We start from the raw sequence: 26,693 nt of genomic DNA on the forward strand, positions 1-26,693 counted from the left end.
ATAAAGTTGTGGTTTAAAGCTGTGAGAGTGAGCTTTGTTAATTAATTCCTACGCTGAAACACCAAGTTTCAATACAAGCTGGTATTTTAATTTATTTTCAGTGAAATTTGCCAGGAGACTGAAAACCAGCTGCAAGAATCCACCCCCTATTTATATTATTGTTGTTTTTTTCTATACAAGGGCAGGGATGGATTTGAAGCATGCTCAAAAATAGTATTTTACAAAAGCATTGGGAGGGGTGTGAAGGGAAAACTTAAAAGCAGCAGTCACCACACCCTGGGCCTTCATGCCTTCTGTGTACCAGGCAGCGTGGATGTAGGCTGGGTTTCCTCTTCAGCCCCTTCTTAAATAAAGCATAGTCACAGCTGGCATTTGTCATTCAATTAATGACATCCAATCCTGGAAGAAGTAATGCGAGAAAATCAGCTGTGCACTGATGCATTCTCTGTCAGCTGCAGTCCTCAAGCATTTCCACTAGATGCCTCTATTGTTTTTAAAGTAAGATGCCAAAAAGTAATTCCTGCTTATCCTGATCATTTAAGGCATGTTTTCAAGACAGTGCCTCTTGATGGTGCAATTAAAGTACATAATTTGCAATCCCTCCAGAAAAATCCCAAGAACATTTCAAAGCACACATCACATATGCATTATCCAATATTAATACGCAAAGCAGCCTCATGTTCCTGTTTTCTGCAATCTTTTTATTAATTCATCGCCAAAAAGATCCCCAAACATTTATATCTGTCAAGAAATGGACACACATGGCACGATGCAAAAAAAAAAGTGGGCATATCAAAATTAAATATACATGCTTTTGTATAAACATTGTACAGTTTAGGAAAGAAGGAGGCTCATGCAATGAATTATTGGCTATGCAGTAGTGCATCCAGAGGGACAGAGCTTGACTTTGTAATTTGGTCTCTTTAGCTATAATAATTCATGGAGTACATGGAAGACTTTTTAGCCACTATTTTTCCACTTGGTTATGAGTAAAGTTTTCTTTACACTTTAATACTGTTTCCCAGGGGTTGGTTCTGGATCTGATCCTGTTCAGTATCATAATCAGTGACCTGGATGAACTGATAGAGTGCATCCTCAGGAAGTTTGCTGATGGGAGGAGTGGCTGGGAGGAGTGGCTGACACTCCAGAAGGTTGTGCTGCCATTCAGTGAATCTTGGACAGACTGGAAAGCTGGATGGTGAGGAACATTATGAGGTGGAACAAAGTCCTAACCCTGGGGAAAAATAACCACATATATCAGTACAGGTTAGGGGCTGACCTGCTGGAAAGGAGCTCTACAGAGAAGGACCTATGTGTTCTGGTGTAAAACAGATTGGCCATGAGCCAGCAGTGTGCTCTTGTGGCAAAGATGGACCAGTGATACCCTGGGGTGCATCAAAAGGCCAGCAGGTCGAGGGTGGTGATCCTGCTCTTCTGCAGTGCCTTGGTGAGGTCACATCTGGAGTACTGTGTCCAGCTGTGGGCTCTCCAGTTCAAGAAAGACAGGGAACTTCTAGAGAGCCCAGTGGAGAGCTACAAAGATGATTAGGGGCCTGGAGCACCTCCCTTAGTAGGGCAAGCTGAGAGACTTGGGACTGTTTAACCTGGAGAAGACTGAAAGGGGACTTCAATAAATATCTTAAGGGCAGGAGGCAAGTGGAGGAGGCCAGGCTCTTTTTGCCTAGCAACAGAACAAAAGGCAGTGGGCATAAGCTGGAACACGGGATTCATATGAACATGAGGACAGACTTCTTTTCTTTGAGCACTGTAACAAGCTGCCCAGACAGGCTGTGGAGCCTCCTTCTCCGGAGCTATTCAAAACCCACCTGACTGCTATCCTGCATAATCGACTCTAGGGAATGTGCATTAGCAGTGGGGTTGGACTAGATGATCTGCAGAGGTCCCTTTCAACCCATACAATTTTGTGCTTGCTGGTATTATACAGTAATAATAACAGAATAAAAATTGTCTACCATCTGCTCTAAAAGGAGGAACTTTGGAGTCTACCCAATATAGCCACTCTGGGAAATGCTACTATGAGTCACTACAAACAATAGTTGATGTACGCTCAGTTTTTCCCCAGCTTTGCTTGAAATTACATAGCTGAAAGAGTCTAAATTATGAAGGTATTTTCTTAATGACTGCGATTCAATAACGAGTACTAGAATAACTTTAAATAGGACACAGGGGAGAGAGGAAGCTCAGGAGATTAGGTGGAATATGCATTGCTTCTTTCCTGAACACATGGTTGTTACTTGCAAGTAGGGAAACAACCTTCCTTTTCAGTTCCAGCTGCAGTGCTACATAGTGGGTAGTAACCAGAGCTGTTCTAGATAAAAGGGATGCTGGCAGAAAGATGGATCCAGGATCACATCAGAAACTGCATCCTACAGGAGGAAGAAAGACTTGACAGCATCCTGTAAAAAAATATACGTCCAACTCTGCTGAATCTGGAGAATTCCTAACATTTGTTTTTGGATGTTAAGATGGAACAAGCTTCAGTCTTGACAGGTCTGGGGTGGGGGACTGTTATACTCTACAATAGCTTTTATTATCAATTACCATATGTAGGACATCCACTGCTACAGAACACCACTGAGTTTTGGTTTCCAAAAGGCTTTCAGGATGTAATGCCACAGAACAGCTTTTATGTCAGAATTTCTTTTCTTTTTTTTATTTCTCCCTGCTAAATTTAAATTAAAAAATAAAATAAAATAAAATAAAATAAAATAAAATAAAATAAAATAAAATAATAAAATTTTTCTAAATCTACCTTTTTAAAAGGTCCCTTCTCTACCCAGTACTGTAGAAAATTTTAGTATGGAACAAGATGCTAAATTAATCACAACCCTAAATTTTCAGTATATCCTGTCAGGGCTGGGTAAGACAAGAGATAACATATGAACTTCAGGCTCCAGCACAAGAAAGGCATAGAGCTGTTGGAGCAGGTCCAGAGGAGGGTCACAGAGAGGCGTGGGAGGCTGGAGCACCCGTTCTTTGAAGAAAGGGGGGAGCTAGGCTTGTTCAGGTTGGAGAAGAAAAGGCTCCAGGGAGGCTTCATTGTGACCCTCCAGTACTTTAAGGGGAGCTAATAAACAGGAAGAAGACTGGGGTTGGAACAGGGTGGGCATTAAGGCCCCTCCATCCCAAGCCATTCTATGAAGCACAGTAAATTCTATAATTACCCATTATTTTAGTAGTACCTGAAATGTCCACAGCGTGGAGCTGTTTGCTAGCACATGTACGTTGAACAAGCCTAGGATCTTTTCCAATCAGGAACCGCTGAAGAACGTCACTGCCGCAAACTTGGAACCCCAACCTAAGAGCGAGGTGCTGCGAAGGAGTTCTCACCTTGCTTCATTTGCTGCAGAATCCAAAACTCTGCTGCATCCATCTTGTTTAGAAATGACATAAATGCACAAGGTGAGTCTGAGATTCAGAGTATATGTATGAACTGGTTACTATTCTAAACCATAGCACTGATTGTATGTTAGCTTCTTACCTGAGTGACCAACTGCCAACATTTAGCAAATCGTTATGTATGTGTGCATGTAGTCTGTGCATAGTCTGTGCATACCTACAGATAACTGCTGGTTGGTTCCAAATGGGTAGGGGAAAGAATCATTTAAACAAGTATAATATTTATGATAATTAGTTGAATAACTTAAGCAACATATTTAACTGAGTTAGTTGCTCTTTTGAGGGCATGTTCAGTGGTGAGCTATGTAGATTTACATCTCTCTTGTAGAAGAGACCTCTTCAAAAAGTCAGCTAAGCCATGCTTATGGCTGATCTACCTTAGGCAGTTAGAGCAGTTGGTAGAGCAGTGTAATGCTGCCAGAACACACTAGTGAATGTGGCAACGCAATTTAAGAATGACTTTTGGTCAAACAAAAGGGAACATGATTTCACAGCTACATTTGGCAGCAGGTGGTTTCCCTTCCCTTACTCTCAAACTGTACATATCTTACCCATACTTTAGATTCTTTGGGCTTGTATAGAAAGATTTAATTAAATGTTAAGTCAAGCAAACCCTTCCATAGAAATAACTACTGGATATGGCTTATTCTGTAGTAGGCAACACATGTACAATATCTCCAGTTGCTTCTTTTAATGCCCACCATCAGCCATTCAGGCTGAAATTTCCTAGGTTATGCTTCTCCCTTAATCTCTGTTCAGAAACAACATACCTAAAAATAGAAGGGTAATCTGCTATTTTAATAATGTTCTTAGTTTTACGTGAATGTTTTTAGCAGGACTTCAGATCTGGTAAAACAACAGATAATCTTATTTTAGGGTGATATAACCTTGGTCTAAGCACCCTTAGGAAGAGCTACTTCAATCTGGCCACACTATTAGTATATGAAAGCCTAACTCCCAACTATTCTAAAGCAGCCTAAATTATTGAAGCATATTCTGAGAAACATCTCTTAGGATGATTTTTGAATGTGTAAATGTATTTCATAAGTTATCATTGGAACAATGTTTGTGTACACACACATATATATATATGTATACATTTCTAAATTGATAATAATAAATCTCCACCTATGAGGCACCTATCTTTTTCTTCCTCCTGAAGTTAAATATAAGGAAAAATCTTCCAAGGGGGCAACTGGGAATCTGTATTTTGGCCAGTAAATGCAGGGAGATAGAGCCTTGATCTCCAGCTGCTGTGCAGCACATCTGCTTCTTGCCAGCTGGCCTGGGTAGTCCATAAGCAGCAGAGAGGCACAGAGCCAGACTTCTGTAGGTCACCTGGAAGACTCTTGGTAATTTCACCTCTCCCTTGCCTGTTCTCTCCATTCTTCTCATCTTTATCGGTGATGATTTCCACCTGCCAGTTTTTCTTTCTTGCCTAATGAGACTTTTTTGGTCTCCCAGATAGTAGAAACATCTGTTATTTTGCCATAGTTCACCAGCAGCACATTGAACAGCTACAAAATTTTAAAATGCAAGATCAAATTCTACCAGTAAGTAAAGAAAAAGTCAATACTGAGGTATTTTCACACCTTGCCAGAACATTTTCTCCATACCTCAGAAGCAATTAACATTGCATCATCTTTCTTTTCATATTACAATTGCAGAGCTTGACTCAGGAAAGGAAAGGTAATTTGCAGTTCTCTGTATAAGAGCCACACACCCACACACAACCTTATTCATGAAAAAAATATTCTAATTTTGAAGAAAACTTCTGAAATATCTTGAGCCCAGAAGTGAATTATAATGAAAACATTTATCACTTATTGAAATAGCCTAATTGCAGTGAAGGTTGCCAATATTTTATTGTATTTTTTCTTCAATTTTTCTGGAAAAGAAAAAGAAAAAAAGAAATCACATTCTAGAAATGCCGCAAAGGCAACTTTTTCTTTTTTTCTTTATTTATATATTGGTATATTTAAACTTTGCATGGTTTAACTGAGACAACTTTGGTTCAAAAATCTATTAGAACATTATCATAGCTAACATTACTAGAGGGACAAAAATAGTAACTATGGAGGATTTTTTGTCATACAGAAGGTTTCCAGCTATGGCCCAAACAGAGACCATTACTGTCATCTCAAATTTATATCAATTAGTGTTCCATCCTTACCTTGCATACTGCTTTTCATCTTGTCATCAGATATTGAAATAGAAATGTGAAAGATTTCCTTGGGGTATGGATTGGTGGGGGGAGGGAGAGTAATTTAGAGAAGATATGTTTGAGAAAACTGGATATGAATGAGCAGTGCAAGTCACATTTTTGAAGAAGCATAACACGTCGTATTGAAATATCCTTGTTTTAGTTCTGTATTTCACACACACAATAAAAGAACTGAGTGTGAAGATCTTTCAGAATTCGGTGATAGTAATAACAATTCCAAACAAAAATATGAGCAGGTAGAAGAGATGAGTGTTCTCATTTGCAGTCAGTGAACCAAGAAAGCAGGAAAATATTTTTTATTCAATACATATTCAAGATTAAATATGGATGTGCTTAATAAAAATACCCACAGTTACACTGCATGCTTATGACAAGCAAAATGTCACCTCACGGTGGTAAGAAACATCATTTGGGTCTGAGGGGTTTTTTCCTTAATATTCTGCTGCAGGAATTCTCTACTATTCAATGATGGTCTTAATGCTGAGTGTTGGGAAAGGAGTCATTGAACTAGCTTAAAGGGGGCTGATTCTCAAGTAAGGTGGTGACTTATTGCTTCTTCAGTATTTTCATTGAAAAAGTCAAATATTAAAGGAATGGACATTAAATAGACATTTCAGAAAAGAAATCGTGACTCAAGTCCAATATCCTTTAGCAGTCCCTTGAGTCAGAGTTAATCAAATTCTAGCTAAGGATTTTCTGCACCCGTGCTGGCAGAGAAATGCTATATAATTACAGATTATATAGTTGATTGATGGCGACTTCATGAGTCACACAAAAGGGTAGGGAGACATTTCTTTCATAAAAAGTATTTAATGAGTGATGTTTCTTCTACTTACTTCCTATTTCAAGTGGATACTTTAACTTCAGTGTAGCTTCAGTTTCCTACATTTCCAGGAAAAAAAAACACCCCACTTCACATATTAGACTACATATTAGACTATAAAACACCATATGTTTTTTCTGATTTTTGTTAATAGTTGTTTTAATAGCACAAGATGTGAAAAGCCCATCAAAAATATGTCAGATAAAATTCCAATAGTGCCTATTGGAAGCAGAGTATGGCAGTGCACTTTCATTCAAAGCTTCCTCATAGAAGAACTACATTGCCTTACTGTGGTTTAATAGTCTGTGTCCATTTAAGTGGAATTCTCACTCAGGATAGAAGAAAAGTATTTTTGCATTTGTCTTTCTTGGTCTGTTGTTATCAGAATTCACAAGATTACGTGCTGGAAAGTTTTGTGTTATTTACAAAGACCCAGGCATGAAGTTTCTGTTCGGTAAATCTACAAACTGGTTAAATAAACAGCCTGTATGTATATATAGCTACTTATATAAAATATATAGCTGTATTTTGCTAATCATAGAAATGTCATGTTGTATTTTGATATATCTTTTTTAATTTTGTATTTTCTCCACTCTTGAACCCATGTGTTTCTCTTTGAGCCTTCTACCAAATCAGTCAGACCTCTACAGGTGGCACCCATTCAGTTCTGTTACACTTCCCAGCAGTCATTCAGCAGCTGGCACCAAACCCTTTGCGCAGGTTTGCCACACACAGATATTCAAGCTACAGTTTCCAGTAGCTACCAGGTCATGGTTCCAGGGAAAGAATGCCACTTCCACCTGCTCATTTCTATTCAGGATCACAGACTTGAATTGAAAGCCTAAAGCGAAGTAGTGCAATACTTGAATCTTGTTTGGACTTAATGCCACAGCGACATTAAATTTGTTTGCAGTACAGCACGGATGCTTTTATCCTTTTTCAGCCTTCCTTAAGGTCATAGCATCCTCTAGTACTGCATCCTGCTGATGACAGTGGTCACTGCTGAATGCTTCTTTATATCCAGATAACTACCTTAGCAAGCGCAGTTATGCAACAAAAATATCCTTTCCTAACCCATGGCACTTAATGGTTGTCTTATGACCATGAGGAAAACTGCTCTTTATCCTATGTAGTGCAAGTAACTCTAGTTTTATGCTTCACGTACAACTCCTATGGGTCTTATTTTTCACCTAATTTTGCATTATGTAATGTAGCGATCTTAGAGGTTTTTAACCTTTTTCAGTTATGTCCAAAGAAATGAGTACCAATGAGATTACAACTGTATTAAAGGAGAACAGCATTGAAGTTCATAAGCACTAGCATGGTTTTCTTGTTATTCACTAAGGGAATAAAAACCTGCCTATCACAAAGCATGGCTAGTACAGTGCAAGATACGCAGCTGCAATTATACCTCTGTCATTGTACCTCCAGACATAATGGAGAAGAAGCATAGAGACAAGGGGACAAGGGAGTCAAGACTCCTGCATCACACAGCCCACACAAAATGGCTGCAGCTGCAGCACTCACCCCCATGCCAACCTCTGCTTCAGTGTGGTAACTGGAAAGGAAAAAGGGAATAATTTAACATCAAACATACCTTTTTTTTCCTGCCTGCAGAATGTACCTTGTCTAATACAGGGGTCCAGCATGAGGAATCTGCTCCTGATGAATTACTGGACACAGACAAACAAAGATCATCTGTAGAATGAATTTGATGTATTGTTTCTAGTTTATAGAGGCATTTGTACTGGTCTTTGCACATTTCGAGTTCCCTGTCATTGCAGAATTGAAGGCATATATAATTCTTCACCATGCTTATGGTAAGTGCATAAAGATGGTCATTGACACGTTCAGTTCATTGACATTTCTACATAATAGAAACAACATAGGTTTTATGACATATTCTGTTGCATAATAAAAGGCTGAACTTCACATCCACTTGAAACATTTTAATTTCATTAGCAACATCCTGTTGTGATGGTTTGATTCAGAGTCATAGGAAATTTAAAGTGGAAAATAGTTTCAAAACACGAAGAACAAACAGATTAAAACCTTTTCAGAATTAATCATATGAGAAAATGATTTCTCACCCATATAAAGAAATATTAATACTTTATTGAATATACTGCTGAAGGAAAAGTAAATATGCCAATCAACAGTGACTTGCTTTGCATTCTGTGAATTTTTAGCTTTAGTTTTTGATACCATGAACAGTGCTGTTTAAGCATGGCCTGTTTAAGAGCATATTCCATTAGAAATAAGGATACTTTTAAAGAAACAAAGAAATCATCACCTTATACCAGTCCAAAGATAAACTCACTTTTAATTGACAGACTGTAGCATGAAAACAGACTGCATTTATCATCCTTCTGAATGCATATGGGGAGAGGAATCCAATACTCAATGGAAAGCCAGATCCACTGTAGTGGGGTTTGGCTTTGTTTTTCAGAAAAAGCAAATCTAATGGAAAGAAAAATCACTTATTCGAAGCCTAGAACAGAAAAGAATTTGAGTCAGTGACAGAAGGAGATATGGTGGGAGGAATGGAGTTCTGACTGCACTTTTCTTTAATCTCTTAAATTATATTGAGGGCAGCTGAATGACAGGTTCAGTTAAATTGTGCCCTGATTTTTCAGAGGTTTTGAATATTGGACTAAAACATTAACTGCATCATTTTTAATGCGCATCACTCTAAATAATGGATTATTAATGCTACATTTCTTTTTCTTTTTCTTTTTTTCTTTTTTTTTTTTTTAAGAGAAAATATCCCAATTAAGGCATTTTATAAACAAAGTTACTGTATTTCAAAAAAACTGCATGTATTCTACCTAAATTGTTTTTAAACCTACTTTTCTGACATTTATCCTGTTTATTACTATCTACACCATAAATCTAACTAATCATAAAGCTGTTTTCCAGACTTTAAGTAGGATTGTTTTGCTACCCTTTATTTGGTGTGTCACATCATTTTCTCTTGAAACAAAGCAAAAAGAAAAACAAATCAACTTTAAAAAAAAAAAAAAAATTGAATTCCAAACTGTTTGGCACTCAATAGTTTGATTTTCTTAGATGTGGAAAAGCATTCTCTATGTTAGTATCTGAGGAAGAAAAGATTCTTACTAGATTCAATGTACTTAAATACTACCAAATTTCTAACATTGCTCCTTATATATGTATTAATTTGAAACCTTTAGTAATCCACATAAGCATATTGCAGGTAACGGGGAAGGCTGTGGAGTTGTTAACACAGAGGGGAAAAAAAACCACTGATAACTACTTAGCAAATGCAAAATTCAAGAAGTGTCCTAATTGTTATGTAGAACCTGGTCTGTAATCTTAAATGATCCTATGTAACCTTAAATGTAACTCTAAAGAGAAGATCGTACTTGCCTGTCTCTTTGATTCCTACAATCAAGACCCTTCAAATACAAATCCAGGTAGAGGTGCACCTACCCCAGTGCTTCTGCTTCACAGACAAATGTTTCTTCAAAGTCAAGCAGAAGGTTCTGTCTTGATCATCGTGTATAATACATGAAAACTTGTTTTAAAATAAATCATAGTATACCATGCCTTGGTCTGAAATTCAGGAAAAACCCTGAAACCAGACAGCTCTTATTCATTCTTAACATACATTTCTTTCCTCCCTTACTTTTGTAGAATGTATTAACTAAGATTCTGTATAAAATAGAAATCTCAAAGAAGCCTCCCTTCCTTAGTTCTTGCAGCAGCCAAGGTGAAAGGTTCTTCTCTGAGAAAATGTACAGAGGTGAGATTCTCTAAGTTTATTCTCATATGTATATATACATGAATAGATATATATATATTCTCCACACATCCTGGCACAGCTTGCACACCATCTGCCCCTACTGCCGCTGTGGCTCTGCCCTGCCGAGCAGCCTTGATCAGCAACAACCACACATCAGTGCACTATTAATACTGTCTGAGCTGAAACCAGGACAAGGGGAAGGCACAGTGCAGTGCTAGCTCAAGTTATAGCAAATAAGAATATCAGTAAAATGGGAATATCCAAAGAGGAAACCTCCACAGAAACTGTTCACTAAGGGATAAAACAACTTCTTTCTTCCCTTAAAACAAATAAATATCTGTCCTTCTCTTCTTTACCTTAAGAAGTATTACTGCCCATGCTTCATAAAGCTCTTACTAAATCATAGAGTCATAGAATGGCTTGGGTTGGAAGGGACCTCAATGATCATCTAGTTCCAGCACCCTAACTTGAGTACCACCAGCTCATCTGCCCAGGGCCCCATCCAGCCTGGCCTTGAGCGCCTCCAGGGGTGGGGCACCACAGCTTCTCTAGACAGCTGTTCCAGGGACTCACTGCCCTCCAAACAAATTGATGCGTAAAGCAGAAAATAAACAATTAATAAAACCATAAGCAAACTGTATGAGAACATATTATTTTTGAAATGGATAACCTCAAGAAAAAGAGAGAGACCTATTCTCTAACACTGTGAAGAAAAGTATAACCTCCAACAATTTTACACGTCAAACTTGTACTTGGATTTACTACCTGAACATCCAAAGGAAGAATTTGATCCTGGATGGTCACAGCTCCATCATTAAAATCAACAGACTCAAAAAAAGGCCCTCAAGCAGAAGAATTTTTGAGTAAGACCATTTCTAGATTGAAGACTGATATGTTTTCCTCTACATAGACATCCATTCTGAGGTTATATTGTCAATATGGTTAATTTAAAACCTCTGTTATGAAACAGAAAATTCAGTAAAAACTTCTGCACTTGCTGAACATTGTTTCTCCTTGAAAATCCTCTGAACACAAATATCCATCATTTTTCCAGCAAGTGATTTGGCATCATTTCCAAAATGCAAAAAGTAGTGCATTTTAAACTCAGTAATGTGTTTTACATTTGCCCCTCTACCTTTCAGACAAGCATCTGAACCTCAAATGCTGGGAGGACTGGGGTGGTGGGGGGAGCACAAAAGTAAAAGAAAAGCTTTTAATTCAGAGAACTATTTTATGGAGGAAAAAAAAAAATAAAAAATCTTCCAAGTCATTTAAACTGCTTGCTGGCACATTTCTAAAGATGACAATAAGGGTGGTTTGTTCATATACCTTATACAACACAACATTCTGTAACAGCTCTCAAGCCGGGCTATGTAAGCCATTTGTTACAGACCCAGAAGGGAGTGGTGCCAACTAATGAACCACTAAAACCACTTCTGTAATGTTCTGTGTTTCTCTGAGGTCTTCTGTTCACATGATGAGGCCTGTTATTGCTTAGTTATAAAACATTATTTGATTATGGACTAGCAAAAACTTATTACAGTCCCAGCTGGGTATATGTTGCTTTTAATTCTGGACTGTCCAAGCTATGCTGCATAAAGGATAAAGAGCCTGACTTCTTTTCCTACACCACAGGTTTCTTCATTAGAGAGCAGAAAATGCAGAAGGTGTAAGTGTTATACAAGCTCTTCTAGGTGTAAAAATCTAGCAGAAATATTTTTCCAGTTCCTGGGTAAATTCCATTTCACTGCTTTTCTCCTCTGAATCACAGCTGTGTTGTTTGTCAGAGTGAGAGACAGTACTAAAAAAGACAAAGTTTATCTTCAGTAGTATTGTTCTTAAGGTTGTGCAGGCATCAGCACCAACTTCAATAACAGTTTTAGTTTCAGGAATTTACCTTACACTGTCTGTTCCCTTTTACAGTACTTTAGATAAAATTGCCCATGGCAAAAGAAGTAAGCATAAAAAAATCAGGGTAATGATCCTTCATTACCCGTACAAAGCAGTGAAAGTGTAATATTACATGTCTTATTTCAGGAATGATTTTGCAGTTGCAGGCAAGTTGGGTAACTGGAGCCTAAGGCCTCTTAAGCTTCATTTTGTATCCTTGGCTTATGGAAATAATTTCAGTGAACATTTGCTTTCTATCCTGCTGTTTAAGAAAGGATACTACGTGCATTGTAATCAAGTGTAGGTAATTCATATACTGTCTTCAAAGATACTCAAATAAACCTTTTAAACAAAATGTCCCCACTTCAAAAATGTTGATGACAATTCTACAAGTATCTTATAATACATAATCTGACAATGCACTAGAAAATACATAAACAAATATCAAACGCACCACAGCCAAAATGAGCAATACCTTTGTAAGGTTATCACAGAGGTACCTGTACCCAGTGCTTTCTGGCTCAGCCTTGGTGTCTACATATACCAAACAGACAAGCAAGATCACAAACAAAAAGTACATCCTAGCATTTAATTACTTTTAAAATAAAAATATGTATTAATTTGTAATCCAGGTGTTGCAATACTTCATGTACTTTTGATTATTCCTTACTTTCATAAAGAGCTTAATGCAGTTTTATAGCATAATCTCATTCTCAGTTAAAACAGGGCAACAAAACTGACCATGCAGAGCATACCACATAGTGTAACACAGCTGCACAGACAGCTGTTGGCACTGGGCAAGTATGGAGTTGTAGCAGTGGACATTACACAGCCAGCTTGAATGAGACTGAAAGTTAAGGACAAAAGTATTGCTAGAGAGAGCAGAGAAGATCAGCATGGTGAAGAAAGTAACTAAAGAGCAATCACTCTCTTACTGAAGGAATTCAGTATTTGCGATCTTTATGACATCAGTGTATCATCAATTTTTCATAACTCTAGAATTTCTGGGAAACACGACATATGTGAAAGCATATTTAAAATAAAATTCTGTGAGATGTTATAAGCAAGCAGTGTGGTTTCCTCTTTTATAACACAATCTTGAGAAGAACAAATTGGCACCGAATGTACCGCACATTACCTTTCTACTAAGTAGGATTTATTAAAATGTGAATTCAGTAGAAGACTGGTAAACCTCAAAGATTACTACAAAGCAGACCATGCTCTATAAGAAGGGGCCTTTGTAATCTATTCCTCTGCTTACTTTAGAGTTATCATCAGAAAAGAGCCGAGTGGAAAGACTGCATTGCAGCATGACATCAATGTCCGTAAATGCTGTAAATCCAAGCCCTAGGGTACCAAATCAAATTTTTCTTAATTGACAATGATCCTTCACCAGAAATACCCTCTGCTCATATCCCAGTTCAGAATCTTCTGCCTAATGCGCAACTTAATAAGGAAGCATTTTGTTAAACACCAGGCAACTAAAATTTGTATTAGTTTCAGTTCCTAAATGTGAGATCATGCTCTGTAGCAAAGCATCAGGTATTGTTGTTAATACAGATACCGCTACATGTACAATTTGCATTTAATTATTGCTTTGATGAAGATAAATTTCACAGATAAAAGTGGCTGGAAACCAAACCATTGCAGGTGTTATGAGAACTGTGAGCTTAGAAGTGGGAAAGAAAAAAGAACAAGAAAAAGCTAACACCAAAAGATATTTCATGCCTCTTACAGACAAATAGTTGTCCCTTCAATGCAAAAATGCTTATTACAGTTTAATGTCCCTTCAGTCACCTTGTTCAGTAGGTCAGCTATATTTAGTTTCACAGTCTATCTTGTCAAGACATCCTGGATTCTCTAATTGATGGTAGAAGTTTAAAGAAAATTATATTTGCACTATACAAATAAAGTCTTGAAAGCCCTTGCTCAAGTGAGAGAGGCTCTTACTCACATCAGAGATCACACAAATCAGGTCTTCAATTAATTGCCTGAACTGGTTTATATCAATAAATATACATGGTTTACTGAGAAGTGCAGTTTTGCTTTAAAGAAGCGGTTTCCTTCTTCTACAGTACCAGAGCAGAACTGCAGCACTGGAAAATGAGGGCTAAAATTGTTATTTGTAAAGTCTCTGCTATAGCTTCTGAGGAAAGTCAAGGAATGTTTTGACTGAGCACGAAAGTTGACTGAGGGAAATAAAGCAAAATGTTAGAATGCAATGGGGTATTACAACCAAATTAGTATAAACACATTACCCTTAGGTCTTATATTGTCAGCAAATTGCAGTTCAGAGCAGAGTATGCACAAAAACATGCTAGCTGTGTTTTATTATTTTATTCTCCATCCCTTTGCGTTATTTAAAACATATATCATGGTGGCCTTATTCTGCAGTTGTATATCATAACAATAACTTTTTAAGACAACATAGCATCTACCATTTCTTTCTGAAGAGAGCTTGCTTTAGAAAAAGAAAAAGAAAGTTACAATGAGAAAAATTAAAGCATACTTCTTTGTGTCAGGGAAAGTGGGAACAGGGCTACTGTGTAAGGCAGGGCAGGCTGGGAGATGAGGTTGGTCACTGCAGTGTCCTCACCCACTACAGTACAAGCACAACAAAGCTCAGTTGAAAAGCCACATTCAGTAAATGCATCCATCAACAGCCCCATGCCCAACCAGGGGATGAATCAAATCTGGGGGCCATGCAAGGACATGTGGGGTAGGGGCTCCCAGGTGAGGCCTGTCAGGGCCATTAAAGACTAGCAGTACACACAGGCATCAGGCTGAGCATCAGTTAAGGAAGTGATTAAAAGTAATGATGGAGATGGCTTGCAACTTTAAGTTCTTGTTGATTATGATGACTTTTATTGAAATATTGCTTTAGGTTTACTGTGGCTTTGTTCCTTGCTCTCTGCGGCAAAGTCGTGTGAGATCCTAGGATAGCTAACCTGTTGTGAACAGCAGATGGGAAAACCATCCTGTTGAACAGGTAATATGGGAGTATCAATCTAGTGGAGGGGGAATGGACTCATTACAGGACCAGCAGAATGGAATGAGCCTAAGTGCTGTGATGGAGAAGGTAAAATAAGGATTGTTGGAAAGCATTTGTAGAGAAGTCCACTAGATGTCTACTTTGTCTAAAACCAGCATTCTGTGTGAGTGAGCTGCATTATGAAGCACAGCTGGTTACACAGTACCAAATCAACTTCCAGCTGGCTCTAAAGCAAGACCTTTAAAGGTATGTTCTTTCTTCTATTATGTTGACTTTGAAGATATTAATCTCAATTTATGTGGCTGTAACGACAGTTAAGATTTAGGTCCCTAAATTTAATTTTCAGCCAACTTAAACTTACTTATTAATGATGAATTCCTTTTCCAATTTGAATAAGCCCCATAACCCCATGTTAGACAAACACATGTAAGAAATACACGTAGAATGGTGAAAGTTGCTTTAGCACCATAATGACTATGTAGAACAAGAATTAAACTTTTAATCAGATCAGATACGCTTCAATACGATGATAGTAATGTTAACAGAGAATCAATCTCCAGTGCGTATGTTCTGTACTGCGAGGTTGATGAATACTATTGTATTTACCTTTTAAGGCTGCTTTGATATGAAACAGGACAATAAACTTCTCATTAACATCAACATAGGGTCTTTTTTTGTCCTCTGTATAGTTATGGGCATGCACCATGGTTATTTGAGTATCACATATACTTACACAAAAATGTAAATGAGTACTATATTATAAAAGCACAGAGAAGCTATTTTTCTTATGACCTGGAAATGCCTTGGCCCTTCCATTTTTATAACGTGGAGTATAAATCTTAGTTCTGTGCTGTCATTTCAATTCTTAGGCTCTTTCCTTACATTATCACTTTTGTTACAGCTCTTCACTTGCACTTTTATGAGCAGTATGGTGGGAGGAATATTATATAAATTATTCAGATGACACTTTGTACCAAATACATGTCACGTTTTTTGAAGTTATCTCTTGGATAGAAGATTCTCAAAGAAATGCAGCTCCATCATCCTAATGTAAGAAAGAAAATGTTTTCACAAACTGAGAAAAAAAAAGTTTTTTTTTCATGAAAAAATACTAGCCTTGATGGCTGCTATATTACATATACTGAACATGGTTTCTTCTACCTTCTGCTAAATGATCTTCTGAATTAAAAGAAAAGAAACCTACAGTATTCTTGGTTCCTGTGGCTTTGATCCCAAATAATATTTAAAGCCTAATACAGAACTAGCGCATGCCATTTCTTCCAGTATGTATGTTGATTTTTTTCCTGTCCACTACATTCCTGTTTACTAGAAATTAAAGCAGACTACAACAAATAGTAATGATTCTTCAACCATGAATATTTATATAAAACAGTCCAGGTTCTACTTAGAGCATCACATAAAGCTAAATATTTTATTGAATGCAATTATTATTGTAGCATTTCACATTCACCCTTTTGCAAATACATTATACTGTGTTACTGCACAACAAGCAAAGTCTCCATTATCAGACACAGATTTCTGAGATGCCCTTTGCTTCATACTAGATGGAGTATATAGGCAAGGTTTTGGCCATCTGATTTACTGAGACCTATGGGTATATTATAGCTATCGAATCATAGACAGCAATCTGGTGTAGCATTAAGATTACAATGGTAATTAGATATTTGAAGATAACAAACTCTTCCCTTCATAGACTCGTAGAATCATAGAATTACCTAGGTTGGAAAAGACACGAAAATCATCAAGTCCAACCATAGCCTAATCATAGTACCCTAACTCTAACAACCCTCTGCTACATAGTATCTCTGAGCACCACATCCAAATGGCTCTTAAACATATCCAAGGATGGTAACTCAACCACCTCCCTGGGGAGCCTATTCCAGTGTTCGATTCCCTTTTTGATGCTAATGAAGAAACACACATCAATTTCAATATAAACAGGAAATTAAGAGAGAAAAAAAAAGGACAAGTTAACAAGAATTTTGGAATTCCAACTATACAGGTAAATGAATCCTCTTAAAGGGATATGCCTGATATAGAAATAGTGTTTTTATACAAGTATATTAATAGAAGCTCTAAATAAAAGAGTAGTGTAGCTGAAAACCAAGATTTTCTTTTTACCTTAAAGCAACCAACATATGAATGACTACAAAGCTTTCAAACTCCTATATGCATTGATATGCATTCAAAACCAATGAACCTGGTTTGGAGCCAGGTTCGCAAAATGATAACTTTCACTCAGAAAGGACTGCAGAGTAAAGCTCAAGCATTCATTCACCCTGAGGAAGTTAAGGATAGAACTATGATATGATAAAGGTAATAGATTAACATTTTATCCATGTATAACACATTTAATAACTGGTTTCCAGCAAGATTAAGCCACTGTTGCAATAAGACAGCTGCAGAACACAAAGGAAAATGAACAGATATTAATGTCTGTTTCCAGTAGAAGACCAAAATGCAGTGTACATTCTGAAGAATTGCCTCAACTATGGCTTACTTCAGTGGGTGCTGGACACATGACAAGCCTTTCAGATCATTCAACTGGGAGCTCTTATTTCTCATATTCCAAAAAGACAGTATTTATTACAAGAAGATATACTGAAATGTCTACTTGACCCAGCAGGACTGTCTATTTTCTACAGGAAGCCTCTATGTTATCACATTACTCACCTTCAGAATTTTTTATGTTAGACAATTCCTCTGCTGTTGCTGGATCTTCAGTTTCTGTCTCGGTTTTTTTCCTGCAGGTGGACATTCAGCTTAAAGATTCCAAGAAATGTGGTGTAAGTGCTGGACTCAAAGCCTAAAACAGAAGAGCATGTTTTTCAGTTATTGTGATTAATCAAAGTGACATGTTTTAGTTTTATTTTGGCTCCCATCAGATTAATATTTAATTGAATTCAGACATTAATGGAATAGGAAAGAGAAACAGTTCTTTCTGAATTTATCAGAAGCTTCTGAGTGTGAGTGAAACATTCATAACAAAACAGAAAACAAATACTGTGTGAAACATTTGGGGGATCTCGATGGAGTTTTCTTACATATGAGGTGTTTTTCAATATCATAACAAATGCACTCAACAGATTCACATAATGAAATGACCTGAGCTCCAGTAGAATAAATACAACTTGATTAGAAAAAGATGTGAAAATGAACAGCAGGAATTTCTTCTTCCCTGACAGTTTTTCCCCCCTTAGCTCTCCAGTTTGGAATATCACTTTTAGAAACAATGAAATTGAAGTTGACAGAATCTTAGACTGTGCAAAGTTATAAATAACTTGAACTAAGCTAGGAGCTCTCACGCACATAGATTTTATCACGCTTTCATTCTCAAAAGTGAAATTGGACAAGCTGCTCTGCATTGAAGTGGTTCCTTGGTTGATGAGTTGCCTCCAAAATAATACAGAGACTGTTCACAAGAACCCAGCTTGCTTCTGTAGTGTCAAGATAGAATGCCTCCATGCAGCCTGATCTCCTCAGTGATATCTGTTTGATGATATTTTATGCACCTACTGCCCCATCCTCCTATTCCTAATTCCCGGTGATTCTCAGGACTGTTGTGTACATCTAACATAATTTTACACCTGTAGTGACTGATGCTATGAGGGCAGGAAATAGCATGCCTAGTGCTCTACGAAGGAAGCCCTTGTTTCCACCTTCCATAGCGTAGTACTTGCAAACTGCTCACAGCGATGTGAATTCTAACCCTAAACACAGATTCAAAAAGCCTGCCATGGAATAGTACTTCTTCAGCTTGTTAGTCCCTTATTCTCCTGAAAGGTTTCCTTCTCAGGCTGACCAACAAAGTAGCAATGCAAGCCTGGGAAAGTCCTCTGCTTTTATCTGTATTTTAAGCTTATCCATGACATCTACATTGGTATGCCACTTACATGCCTCTTAATAGTTGAAGTCAAAGTCTGTCTTGGCTTGAGACTGAGCAGTTCCCATCTGACTCCAAGTCTCAGAGTTGACTGTGGGTTAAAAGTAGCAGTTGATAGTATATGCTATCAGTATACAAAGTCTGCTCCCACTTTTTCCTTCACAGTACATGCTGTCAAGTCTTTTGAATATTCCTGTATAAATGGATGAGATAAAACACATGCCAGCTATTTTTAGAAGATGTATCCTTAGAAAAGAGTAAGGGATTGCTGGTATGAATGCAGAATGTGGTTTCAACCAGTGTGGGTTTGTTATTTACATGTATTTTCACTTGCACCTGCTCTTGGGATCAGAGAGGGAGCTGGAGGGGAAGCTGAGATGGAATATACCCAGAAGGATGTGCTGTTTGCAAGTCCTCACTGTCTCCAAAATATGGATCCACACAGCCTGATAAGTTTCTCCAAGGTAGTGAATTAAGATGAATGAAAAATATAGTTCATGCTGCCTGAGATTTTTCTATCTTCCACTTATTTCCAAACAGCCTTATGTGAAGTAAAGCTGATTTTGATCTTGAGACCTGGCTCAGTAGTTTCAGAGGATAAAGCAAAACTTAGTTTTTGACACAATTTATAAGCATCAGAGACTTGTGTGTGAACACAGTGTGAAGACAAGCTATGCTGTCTGTGTGGACACCTGTTGCTTACCACCTCCTTGTTGCTTTAATTGTTGTAGCCAACTGTTTACTGTGGATACAATGAAATCATACAAGTCCATCCATCCTAGTGTTGGGAAGTGTCTTGTGGTGCCTACTGCATATTTCCTTATGAGGAAGAGCAGACTGGTCGATGGCTGAGTCCTTATTTTATATGCTAGACATCATATACATCACAAGACCCACAGACATGTGGACTTATAGCTTTGATTACCTTACAGTAAAATTTTTTCAGCAATGAGAATTACAGAAAGAAATCCACATTCAGAACCTACAAAAAAGTTTTCACAGGACTCGCTTTACAAAGTTCATTTCTATTCTTTCCAGTAACTGATTTGACTTTTATAAGAATACTTTCAGAGAGAATGGAAATGGATGGAATAAAGAAACATTACTGAAATGTGTGTTTCTCCCTAGATCCATTTAAACAAATTGAGAAGAACATTTGCAATTTTCATTTACCATAATTTTCCTTTATTTTTCACAACCTGAATTCAAAAGAGTAGAACTAGACTGGTGCTACACAAGTATTTATATTTTATTGGAAATATTTTTTAGAAAGTCTTGCAAGATTTAGATGCTGAGTAGCACAAAACACCACAAATCTAAGTAATGAAAATCAAATGGCTTTCAGTCATATTTTACAGCTTGCTTCATTATTTAATATTCCAGTGCCAGAAAAAAGTATACCACTTTGCAATATCCATCATTTCTTTCTCCCCTGGAGTCATCTACCTCAATATAAACAAGAATTTCAAAATATGTTTTCAGCACTGGAGTGTTTTTAGACCATATTCAAAACAAAACAAAACTATATAACACAAAATTTGTGTATTTCCCTCCAGATTTAAATAATGTTTTTTTTTAAACTACCAAGAGATAAGACACAGACATTTGCTTTTGCCCATCAAAGCTTTATACATAAGTGTTCTTCTTGAGGAGCCCACATTGCCACTTGGCAGTCCTTCTGCAGACCCTGAAGCTCTCAGCACTGTCTTTCAATTTCTAACCCTAACTTTAACGAAACCATTTTGCCTTGGTGACTCCCTACCTGAAGACAAAGCCATGGCCCATATGAAAAGCTCTTGTGGGAGAAACCTTTCTGCCATCTAAGTCACTCCTTGGCAGCCCCTTTGCAATCCAATCCTATGGCCCAGGCTACCTCACAGTCCTCAACACTTGCCCTAAGTCTTGGGGACTGTATTTGCAAACTACAAAAGAGTAGGTGGGATAAGAGTCTTAAATTGCTGGAGCTGCTTTCCCTTGGGGGTACCAATGCTTCATATATATATATATATATAAACATAAGAAAAGTGAAATAGTATTTCAGTACTAAAATTATACTTCATTCAGATTAAATTTAGTACTTACTGAAAAAATAATTGATATTTCCCTTTTATGTGCTGTTACTGTATATCACGTTCATGCATCCAAAGTACATCCAGGACCCATAACTAAAATTGAAATTTAAACAAATTCAGAAAGGAATACATCAAAGGATATATATAGCATAAAACAGACATGGAAAAGTATGAACCCCCTTAGTCTTATTTTACTGATGGGAAAAGTGGGCAAAAAAATAATCAATTTCAGAGAAAAAAAAAAAAAAAAAGTATATAGTTGTCTAATCAGGGCCTGAAGCATATTTTAGATGAAATTGGCATTACTATCCTGCAGTACTCAATCAAACTGGATGTCTAAACTAGAAACTTACTGATCCTTCTGTTGCAGCTATGTAAAATATCCTTATCACCTAAAAATTCTACTTTTAGGCATACAAAGAATGGAAATACTTTCAAGAGCCCCATGACACCAGATCGTCATCACATGACTTACTCAAGACACAATAAGTAAAACTTTTCTGAAGAATCTATGATGTCAAAGTCTTGAAGCTCAATCTCTAGATCGGGCACTAAAAGGATTGGGCTTGACAGAAAATATATCAACTTCTTATTCTCTTTTGGCACAGCAATGACATCAGTGGAAATTAACTCCAGGTTCCATATCCTACTCTGAGGACTGTTGGCATCTTCAATATGTAAATGCTATACTTTTGTCAAATATGATTCCAAGACTAAATGTTAGTACTGAAGTTAGTCTTTCAAGACTGATTTAAACATACAAATCTAACGTTGATTTTACATGACAAAGAGCTGCCAATATTTGACAACCTTCAGAAAAAAAGCATTTTTCTTTTGCAGAAACTGTTGCAGGTTTTCTTATAATTACTGTCAGCAGGGAAGGACACATTTCTACAAGGTCCTCTGAACAGTTCTTGGGGGAAAAAAAGAAAGAACAAAAAAGTAAAACTATAAAGAGTTAAAAAGTTAGCAAAGTTGGAGAACGGAGACTATAAAAATATACTCCTGAGAAGGGTTTCTTCTTTCTAAATATGTTCTTTGTAGGCAGGCATCATGGAAAACAAGGAGATGACAGTCTCCTGTTGTTCTCTTTTCCACCATTAAATTACCTTTATTTAAAAAATCATTNACAAGTTCTTTGTAGGCAGGCATCATGGAAAACAAGGAGATGACAGTCTCCTGTTGTTCTCTTTTCCACCATTAAATTACCTTTATTTAAAAAATCATTACTCCTTCAACTCTAATTCTTTCTTTATCATTCTTTCTTCCTCCCTTATTTTTAAGCTAAAGACTATCTATTAAAAGAATATATTTCTGCAGATTAGATTATCAGTGCTCTGCCACTGCCTCCTTGTTTCCTGATGCTTTTGCTGATGTCCTTGTACTTAGCATCACTAATCCAGACCCCAGATATCTACTCAGATATATTTCTGCTTGTGAGCTCTTAGGAATTCTTGGTTATTCTTGCTCTAACCAGAAGTGGCAGAAAAGAGGTTTGACAATATAAGTGACTATTAAAATAACACCTGCAGCTCAGATACCCACTCCAGTAATCATTTTTGCCAGAAAGAGCAAAGAGATTGTACTTCAAATCTAGCTGCCGCTTTATCAAAGGATAAGAAAGTAACTTCTTTATTTTATGGAGCGAGTACATATTACTTGGCTGAACCAAAAAGCAAATAAATTCTACTTGCCCATGTTTTGTTTGACTAAATCATTTTGTGGGTACAGAGGTGCCCTAGGGTTTCATGAAGAACTAGTTGTTCGGTTGCAATAGTAAAAAAGAATATGCTCTTACAATGGCCCTATCTAAACAATGCTTCAAACAAAAAACATTTGTTGATACAGAAATTGTTAAAATGCACATTTCTGAAAAAATCCAAACTCTCACTTCATCAATTTATTTTGGATCTAAACTTTTGCATTAGTTGAGGAACATATTTCACTTCAGCAGCTGTAAAATTGCCTGAAGCCATGGTTCCTCGAGGAATATGCCTTAGTTGCCAACACTGGGGAACTGTCTTTAGGAAAAAAAAAAAAAAACCAAGAAAAAAAAAAAAACAAAAAACAACCCACAAGTTCCTGCAAGTGAGAACATATGCAGACTTTCCAGCCAGAGGGAAAAAGAAGCAGAAGCTACCAAAAATTGAAAGGATCAGTGCTACACTCAGACAAAATTCCTTATAAAGCACCAAACCAGAAGTGCTACTGGGCATTTCCCCTTAGTTTTACACTTTTTCTGGAAAAGGAAGATGTCATACCATGATCAGCAAGTGGGGCAGAAGCAGAAAAAAAGAGGTTAACAATTAATTTATGTAACTAAAAAGGCAAAGAAGGCAATGTTTGGAAAAGGAGGCTTCATCAAAAAGTCAGGAATGAATAGAAAACACATAGGTCATTTCCCGATGCTCATGAGGCATTTTAAGTGGCTAAAGAAACACTTTGCATAGTTGTTTCCTTTTGATTAGTTTCAGTAGCTGCTGAACATACTGCCTTTAAAAAAATGTATATTTTTACTACCTAAACTTATAACGTACCATGTGGAGTAATCAAATACTGAGCTCAAAGGTGCTCATTTAATTCTCCTTCCTCCTGTCCCACAAAGAAAAAAAAAAACCTACTGAATAATTTCAACATCAAACTGTTCGACAACAGCAGTTTCATCAGAAATAGTATGCCTGAGGAAATAGCTTTTTCTTCCGTTCTCCAAAAGAGTAAAATGTTAAGATTCAATTTTCAGTTTATAAATTCTGAAAGCAGATTTTGGATTATGCTTTCTTTTCTAAGACCAAAGGTGTCAGTTTCCATTAGGGTGATTTGCCTCTGCCGCATTTGAAGTGACGCAAAAGTAGATTGTATGAGTGTGGATGACAAAGAAGAATAAAGTACAGCTATAGATTAAAAAAAAAAAGTATAGTTAAAGAAATGAACCAGAATTTAGAATATATTACCAATTTACGTAACAATCCTTCTCTTGGCACAGTTAATTATTAACTGTTATCATTCATACAAGTGCTAAAGTCTGAAGCAGAGTTAGTATACAAAGCCAGCTGTAGGACTCCTAATTCTGTTTGTCTCTGCCAGATAATCCATCACATCTGTTAAGCTAATTTTCATCAGGAAAAAATGCTTTGAAATATGCTATTTTAGAATGGCAATGACATGGAAAATTGAAGGATACTTATGTGAAACAAGAAAATCGCATCTGGTGGGTTTCTTTGTTAAAATAAATGTTTGAGACATTATTCAGAGCTTCTGAAAAGGAAGATTAAGAAAGCAAACTATCTGGCTTTCTGATACAATCAGATATGTAATGTATTTATGACAGAGACACTAAATTTGATATTCGAATACTGTAAAAAACAATTTTTATTCCATTTGCACACCCCGAAAATATTCTGACCTCCGATCTCTGCCTGTTCATCCTATCTACCCATCTGCCAGTAATGAAGCTAATCCTAATGTCTTCATTAGGGCTCAGATTCTACACTGACAGTTCCATTTCTCCAAGCCAGTTTCCTGCTAGTTTCCTATTATTCTATGTCATGTTAGAGATGCACGTCAGGATATTATTGCTATTTTCTGGCTTTCTTCATTTCAGAGACACTAGGACATCTCTCTATTTTTGCCTGAGCATCAAGTAAAGTCAGGGTTAAATTGCACATAACCAAGAAAAATCACAGCAGAACCCATAAATTTTAAAGCACTCAAAAAATCATGCCTAATACTACCCATGGGAAGACTACTCGAATGGATTCCTAATCTTAAGACCATTTTCAGAACTAACATTTACCTACAGAGCTGCTAACACTTTCATAGTAAAAGCAACATTCCTGTATGACTGAAAACCACATTATCAATTTCTATAACAATAAACAGTCTATTGGTAAAAGCATTAAGCCAACACTTGCAGCATTTCCTGACTGAGAATTCTAGACTCATTAATTACGTGCTTTTACATCACTGCACCTTTTCATTCTGTTTGTAAGTCTGCTTTGAGTGAGCTGGTCCAGAGCATGATCCCAATCTTGTGAGTGTCTGAATGCACTCTGCAGAATCTACACCCATCCTGCAGGAGCAAATTCACATTTATCAAGAAGCAACAAAATGTTTCAAGGTTCTCGACACATGGAAAACAACTTAATCAATTAAGATTCAAATCTAAGCTATTACCAAGACTTTGAAACTGTTAGAAAATTACAGATCAGTAATAAATAAATAAATAAATAAATAAATAAATAAATAAATAAAATCAATCATAATAAGGTGGACCCGACTAGAGTTTCAGAAGCTATTTACTCTAATGCTTTTTAGGATTTACAACAGACATATAAACCACTCCGGTCAGCACAAAGAAGTTCATCTTATTCTATTAAAATTTAAGTGGATTATTAAAATTGATGTAAAAAAAATACTGCAGTGTTGTTTCTTTGAAACAAACCAAATTTATTCTGTTTTAAGCTAACGTATATGCCCAGAAATTCACTGACTGCAAGCAAGCATTGAGCTTGGCTTTGGACGTTCCCTTGGTATTGATTATGATTTTCATTAGTTTATTTTTCCCATTTCTTTTGTTACCATTTTGTCTGTTACTGCTGAAGATGCTGGCTTGGAAGCCCTGGAGAGGAAAAACTACTTGGTTACTACAGTCTTCTTTCTGCCTGTTGTCCTAACAATGTGTGTTAACTTTTGCTGATTGGTGAGAGACTGACAAATTGGTCCACTGAAGTGGCATGGAGCTTGCATTCTCCTTTCTCAAGTGCTGCAGACCTCTCTGTCAATTCTTACCCAACTTGAGATCTATTTCATTAAATGTTACTAGAGATTCATCAATCACTTCCACCAGTAATAGTCCTCTACTGAAAATTAGAGACAGAAAAAAACAATATTATGGTACACTTAAGATTTCTTCCTACCCAGACCATTCTGTGATTCTATGATCCATCCATCCACTTTCTCATGGCTCATTTAAGCCCAGGTCTGGACCCACGCTTAGCCTTGAAATTTGCTGACCTGAACTGATGACTGGTTTTCTTGGGGAAACCTCTTCCATTGTGGTTATGTCTCCAGACCCATCTTCTGCTGCTTCTCACTGGCATCACTGGGTGGGCACTGGATTTATGTAATTCATTCACCATGTCAGGGACTTTCAAGGGACCCCGAGAGTAACCCAGACTTCACTTGGTAGTTTGGAACTGTGCCCTAGTTGTTGGAGTGATGCCCCACCTGCATCTCCCTTATTTCCCAGTTCACCCCCTCTTGGAGCAGTCCTGCTCTCGCTGACACCAGGCACCTTTTAGCCCAATAGGAATCTTAAGCTTCAGTCAAAGAACTGAGTATATATGGACAGAATTTACAGAAAGCAGCATGCTGTTGGAAGCTATCCCAGACCAAAGAAAATGATCAGGAAAAGATACACAAAAATAGATAAATTTTCCTGTAGTTTGGAATTAGCTCTCAGTCATAAGAGGAATACTGGAACAGACCAGAGATACATCCAGGCCTCTCTTGGCAACTTGTGACAGATGTTTACTGAAAGCATATAAGAAACAGTACATATGAAAAGATCATTCTTTATATATTCTTCTAGAGTTATATAGAT

At 37.1% G+C, this 26,693-nt stretch overlaps 1 long non-coding RNA gene across 1 annotated transcript; it reads right to left on the minus strand.

The window, feature by feature from the left end:
* Positions 1-11,349: 11,349 nt before the first annotated feature.
* LOC107311086 lies at positions 11,350-25,265 on the minus strand. The gene is made up of 4 exons (XR_004306527.1): positions 25,061-25,265; positions 21,102-21,184; positions 17,810-17,942; positions 11,350-16,160 (listed from the first exon to the last, which is right to left on the minus strand). It is a non-coding gene; the product is annotated as an uncharacterized LOC107311086 (long non-coding RNA).
* Between the last annotated feature and the right edge of the window lie 1,428 nt (positions 25,266-26,693).

Source organism: Coturnix japonica, chromosome 3 (assembly GCF_001577835.2).
Source record: "Coturnix japonica isolate 7356 chromosome 3, Coturnix japonica 2.1, whole genome shotgun sequence".
NCBI classification, from domain to species: domain Eukaryota; kingdom Metazoa; phylum Chordata; class Aves; order Galliformes; family Phasianidae; genus Coturnix; species Coturnix japonica.